Genomic DNA, 7,161 nt, shown 5'->3' with positions numbered 1-7,161 from the left:
TTTTGAGGAATTTTACAAGATATGTTACATTTTGTCAATACATGAAGTCCTTCATAACTTTGTGGTTAATGCTCAAAAACTGCAATTCTTTTATTCCTCATTCTTCATACTTTGCTGCTCTGCAAGTTTGTCATTCTTGTATATTGTAGTTACATTCTCTTTATTGCAATCCCACTATTTCTACTTCTCTGTTCATACAGCATCTGTCCATTCTGGAAAAGGGATCTCTGTTGTTCTTCCTGAGGGTTCTCCCATTGTTTTCCTGATAAGTTTTGTTTAAAGATTTTTCTCTTATTGCATCAAAGATTTACAGACTGTAACGCCCCCTGGGATAAATTTGCAATGCTGAGCTGTGTAAGTATACATGACTTGATTTATTAGTGGTGGAAAAGTAACTAAGTTACTGTACTGCTAGTTTATACTGCTATTCCACTACATTTCAGAGGGAATTTGTACTTTAGTCCACAGTTTTATGAGGTATCATTTACTAATGTGAATTAAGATTTTACATTTTACAAATCTATTGATCAAACCAATAAAATGATTCAATGTTATAGATGAAACTATGTCAACCACCCACAACATTAAAAATCTTCTTACATGAATAATGATACAGTAATTATCAGCAAAATATACTTTAAAGTAAAAGTATTAATTATATAGAAATGCGTAGAATGTTATGTTACATATATTTCTGTACAGAGTATTTTTACCTTGTTGAATTGATACTCTTTCTTAAAGTGAGACTTCCTTCCTCTTATGGTCAAAAATTGGAGTCCATAGGCAATAAAACGCACTCTTGCTCATTTGAAAACACTCAGTGGTTTTGCTGCTCCAACTTCACTTGGTCTGGTATGACCAGTAGCTCATGGTGGCTAATGTTAGCAAGATTTATGGGTAGATATTGTCATTTGTGGCCATGGTTCAGCAAAAGTCACATAGGCACAGAAGCAAATTATCTAAGTATTTCTTTCACCACTGTTATTTCTGTGTCTATCTATAGTATTCATTAAAAAATGCCATTTAAAAATACCCTGTTATGTTATGTTTTGTTATATGTTAGCATACATTAGCTTCAAGCTAATAGCTAGACGTTTTAGACAAATTAAGATCTGCTCTGGGGAGAAAAACAATGTTGTCAGTCACTGTCAAATGCTGCTATTCACTGAGTTTATATTTTGCCTTAAAAGCAGCTCTGTCTTGGAGAAACGTTTTCAAAAATCAGTACTCACTGAACAAGCCGACTGATTAACATGATAAATTAAGTTGTGCTTAATAAGCGATGGTGATAATCCCCATGAATTGCTTTGTTGGTTTCTATGTAAACTCTAAACCGGGCTGGAGTTAGTGTGTTACTGCTCACTTATTTACCATTTTACATTAGCAGTATTAGTAATTAGTAGTTCTTTTTTGGCAGCATGGAGCCAGAAAGAACAGTGAATGCTGATAAAAATGCTATCCTCTGTGTTTGCTTCATCTTAGCAAATCAGTCATGCATTTTCCAATTACAGCCTTACAGTCACCAGCCGATTCACAATCACCAGAGCAGAGACAAACAAGAAGATTAAGAATAAATGATATGACACACAATCACATCTTTAACCAGACCATGACAGAACTAACCAACACGGTCCTGACTCTTCATAAGAAAAGGGAAAATGGAAATCTTTTAGAAATAGTGTGTGCAGAGTGGGGAAGAAGCCAAAAAGATTTGTGGCGACAATAGAAGTTGTTGTGATTGATTACATGTGATGTAGAGCAATTAAAAGAAATTAACAATTTGCATTTTAATAACATTATTATCATCAGTTAAATGAATTCATTAGTCTTGATTAGTTTGGTATCAGTATGACAAGTGCAGCTCAATAGAGCGTGATGACACTAATAGAAGGCTGAGGAACGCCACAGAGCTGAGACACATAGGAGAGATGGGTTGTGGTGACGAGGGGCATGTATGTATGTGGGGGGGGTGGGGGATTTATCAGCAAAGGAGTCGAAAAATCTAAGCGGTACTTGACCCAAAAAACCCCAAGATAATGGTTCACTCTTGCATTTGTTTTGTTTGGGCCTTCTAGCCCAGAAATTTCCAATTGTGGTCTCAATTAGGCTTCATATTTGCATGAGTTAAGGATGCCATCAGTAGGACGAACTACCCAAATAACCATTATCCTTGAAGGTGACTGGATCACCCACTAACCAAATATATAATCTTTCCCTGTACCTGACTGGACCAACATACTACTTGCTGGGCTGTCCTTAAATTTTGCTTCAGGAAAAACTTAAATTTTACCTAATTAACAAACCAAAATCAGTTTTAATTTGGGTAACACTAGCATTTAGCATTCATAGGCAGCATATAAACATATGTAAATGGTTTATAACATTCTATAATGTGGTTGTAAGCAGCCAAATGTATCTGTCAAAAGGCATTTGTTAAAAGCTGCTAAAACATGTGGTGGCACCTGTAAATGAATAGTGAGTGAATGTAAATTTACAGCTAATATCAGGCCCTTAATGGGCGGAAAGAGCCATTTCCTCCTTAATCTGTAGATCAGCAACATGTCCCATCTGCACTCTATAATTACATATCAAGGCTTATTTGACTTCCACTCGCATACTGTACATGTTCACTGTATGGCTTAACAAGCAACGTGTTCTAATGGGAGACGGTGATTACTGCTTCTACATACCAGCTCTTTCTCATCCTTTCCTTCTCACTCCTTTCTCCTCTCTCTCTCAAATCTAACACAGAATTTTAATGTAGCCACAGTTTTGATGGCAGCACTTTAGCTGAAGACAAACATTTATTTTTGTAAAGCTCTGACTGCAGCTTGGTAGTTTCCCCAAGGGCTGAAGGTCAGGTAATTAATTAAGTCAAAAGCAAGGCTACGCTAATTCTCTTTACTGATTATCATCAATTAATGGTGAGATAACAACAGTAGCCTCTGTATGGAGTAATAACCCTATAATTATTCAGCCAAAGCCGAAAATACTGGTCTTACTCCTTGGAACTGCATAAATGGTCCAGTCTATTAGAGCTGCAGCATGGTGTGTGGCGCCTGCATGAGCGGTTTCATGTGTATAAGTGTTTCGTGTGCATCACCATCCAAACAAGTTTAGTTTAAAGACACATAATTGACTGTTCACCAACTCCTCCCCCAAACAGCAATTGCCCAATCACTGCTTATGCTGCATTCAAGCTACGTTGTATGTATGGGAAGGACTCGCAAGTGTTCATGTCACCTGACAACACATGAACGTTGTTTTAAGGGTTTACAAATACTGTGAATTGACAAAGTTATATTATACCCATTAAATTTGGTTAATTACAATGAATAATGGAATTTGGCTGACCTCCATGTTTGCTTGGTTTTCAGGTACTTCTGCATTATTAAGTCCCCAGATATATTGGAGTTTACCAGAAAAAGGATGTTTTTATTACAGTTTCAATCACGATTTGGAGGTTGAAGTGAACATGATTTATGATTAGGAACTCTTAATTATGGTAACTCTGATATGAATGCGGCATTAGTAACTGTAACTAGCCATGGCAATAAGAGTGATACTTGGTTTTTTTCATCTAGTCTTTCCAAAACCAAAAACATGAGCACAAAAGTGTACATGGATAGCTTATTATAGTTTACGCTGCAGCAACGACAGCCAACGTAACCTGAGACAGCATTACGTTTGCGAAACTCATCCTCAATGCCTTCTCTTGTTTTGTTGAAAGTGAAAACAAACTGTTTGAATATATAAAGTTTGCAAGCTAAGCTAGAACAAAATAATCAAATTTTGCATCTTTCCTTATAATACTATGATATGGATGCAGACTGTTTGCTTCTGACATGCAGCTTTAGCCTCAGTGTTTTAGCACAATATCATGTATGTAGCCATCAAGTGCATATTTAAGGCCCCTTTTACAGACCTTTTACAGAAAATTTAAAAAGCCAATCAACTCACTAAGCTAATATTAGCTTTGTAAGCTAGCTTGCTAGCTTTATAACTACAGCCGGCAAAATAAACAACTGTCGACTAGAAATGAAAATCCTGCTTTCGTCTGTCTGAAATCAAGAACTCATTTTTTAATTACAAAGAAATTTGAAGGGTAAGTTTACCGTAGTCATCATCGTAAGCTGCATATGTGACTTTGTGGAAGGAAAGCTTGACAGACATCAGTAAATAAAGGCAGGGCTTACCGAGTAGTCATCAATTCATCAAGCTGATAAACAACAGCGTCATTTGTTGTTTATCTTTCCATATTATCTGAAATTATACAGTGTAAGAAGGTCAACTGTAAGTATGTAAACAAACAATATGTGAAAATCTGTTGTATGTTGCTCTTTTCAAACCATGACTCCTCTAGATCTATGTTAGAAAATACCATTGGAGGGATTTAATGAACAGACAGTGTAGCAAGATCTTGGTAGAGAGATATCACAGACAATTGAATACATTAAATGTACTGTATCTGCAAAGTACAACTTCATTTCTTTTTGAAAATGTCCCGCTATGGATTTATGCATTTATCTTTCTGACATTTCTTTGTGCTTTACAATGGCTGATCTGACACTGAGTAGGTCTGAAAAGTCACTGCACAGGACTGGTTGAATGCACTGGACATTAAATAGGTTATCGTGTGTCGGAACAGCCCGAGATATATTTCTATGTTCTGTACCATCACAGTGAATGCGTTTGAATCTTTGGGGTGTACTGTATGTCTGCATGTCCTTGTGAAAGTGTGTATATGTGTGGGTGCTTTCCTGCTTGTATCTGCTTTTGACCGCGTGGGTGAATGGATATGTGATGTGTATCTGTAGTGACTGTCTCTGCAGAGAGGTCTTCCTCTAAAAGGTTTGCCTGCACAGGAAGAAGTAAGACTGGGAATACCTTTCTTCCAAGATCAATAAAGAGCTTAACCAAGTATTTCTCAGCGCTCCTGGGGGAGCCTCAGCAACCGTGCACATTTGGAAAACCGCCACTGCGGGAACCAGGCCTGCTTTAAAATCCACAAACTTCCTCTTAAGTAGCAGAATTGATATACAGCGGTGAGATCTCCATTCATTTGTGGGGTCATTTATGTCATTATTGCCATTCCGGCGCTGGTGAGGGCGAGGCGGTCGCTCCAAAGTAAATGGATTTCACAGGCTGGAGGAAATTGAATGGATATATTCAGTGAAATGTTTGAGACAGGAGGAAATATCAGGCCAAATCGAGCTAAAATTTCCTCCAGGGCTCTGTTGTGTTTGGATTTGTTGTGCCGAGGAGAAAGTTTTACGACAAACAATGAATAAACCTTACCTGTAATGGAATCAACCGCAAAAGTAATTTGTGTATTATGTTTATATGACATCTACTTCTGCTAGTCAGCGCTAAACCACGAAGATCAGCAAAAAACACAGCTTTTCACAGGTTTGTTTTTATTCTAGCTAGGTTATGATTTGGATGGGCGAATTAGACCCAAGAGCTGACAGGTGCTCTTAATGCACTGCTAATGGTGGAGCAGAGTGCCAGATTGCAATTTTCTCCCACCGACTGATGACTAGATTCTCCTCCTTGGCTGAGTGTCCTCAGGTATTTCAAATGATGATATTTTTTTTCTGTTTTGGAGATACTTATAAACAAACTTGTGGAGGAGTAAGAAGACTGAACTTTTGTCATGTTGCAATCCTCCATGTCTAAATGCACCTTTAATGAGATCTGGTCCTCTTTCTCGCCTTGACAGCCCACCAATAATCAGGTTATTTCAAACTTATCCCCAAAACCCCTGCACGCTGCAAATTAAAGACCTTTTTCTTTTCACCAGAGTCTGCTATATTCAACCGGCTGTCGAATACGTCTCATAGGCCGGCAGAGGATGTCGAGGATTTTTTTGTTTTAATGGTGTTTAGTGGAAGCCAAAAATATATTACGACATCTATAACTGATGATTATGCTTTGATAGACTTTAATAACCTTGTGGATTGAACTGTTTTTAATAATGTCCCAGTATGGAGTGTCTTTCCAGGGAATTCCCAGAAAGATTCAATAAGTGTATAATAATTATGATGAATGGCATGTTAACTCTGTTTGACTAGATTTGGCCACCCTTAGGAGGAGGCAAACTAAACTCAGTGGAGAAAGTCTAGACAATGACAAAGAACTGGAAGAAAGAAAAAGTTAGATAAAACAAGTACTTCAGAACTCCTGGAAGTACAAAGCGATTTCTTTATTCTTAATCCATAAATGACCAGCTCGGCCAATTAGGCGATGATTTAAAGGAGGGACTTCTTGACCCTGTAGACAGTTCATAATCACTGCAAAATCATTAATGGGTGTGTGAAGCAAAGCGGATAGATAACAAGCTCTGATTCCTCTCCCATTACAGCTGGCCTGAGTCCCAGCAGCGTCCCCTATGCACAGACTACTTCACAAGGCTTTTGGAGGCCGAGGGTGACTTTGAAAGAGTGCTCAACAAAAGCCTTTGCCTTTACATGCAGGGGAGCGCGCCTTCGGTTGTGCACCAAAAGTGCAATTTATAATCTGTCTGACAACTTCCCCCCAGCCGGCGCAAAAAAAGCATCACTCATAGCGGCCGCGCTTTGCATATTGCGAGTCAAAAGCGTTTAATGGTGAGATGTAACTTCCCTCTCTTCCCATTGATCATGTGGCAGGCTGCGACTCCCATGAGCTGTGCGCATTAAGGCCAGTGACAAGCGGAAAACATTACAAATGAGCTTTAGCAAATTTGCAAGGCAGTGTCACCTCTTTGATGTATAGATAAGTGGATGCCGGCTTCTTTCTCTCTTTCCGTTAGTCCGCTTCACTCTCTCCAGTTAGTCCTCTCCCCCGTTTCCATCTATCTCCACCTCTCCGTCTGCCACCCTCCTCCTTCTTCTTCTTCCTCTCCCGCTTTTGGATTAAACAAAACCGATGCCTGTGAAAAGTCCCTGTGATGAACGTGTCGTCGTTCTGATGAGGCTGAGGGTGAGCGTGTCATAAATCTTGCCCTCGAGAGCGAAGCGGTGGGGGGAAATTGTACTATGATAAATATTGAGAGGTGGAATGAGCAATAGTTTTGTCACAATGCGGAGGCATCCACATCCCCCTCACCATGAAATGTGGCTTTGTGATTGGGCCCGGGCAGGGGCTGAGCAGAGAGTTGTAATTTAGGCGGCTACAGCT

Source organism: Thunnus thynnus, chromosome 21, assembly GCF_963924715.1.
Source record: "Thunnus thynnus chromosome 21, fThuThy2.1, whole genome shotgun sequence".
In the NCBI taxonomy this organism is placed as follows: Eukaryota; Metazoa; Chordata; class Actinopteri; order Scombriformes; family Scombridae; genus Thunnus; species Thunnus thynnus.
The sequence above is the reverse complement of the archived record's forward strand: the minus strand, read 5'-3'. Positions refer to the sequence as shown.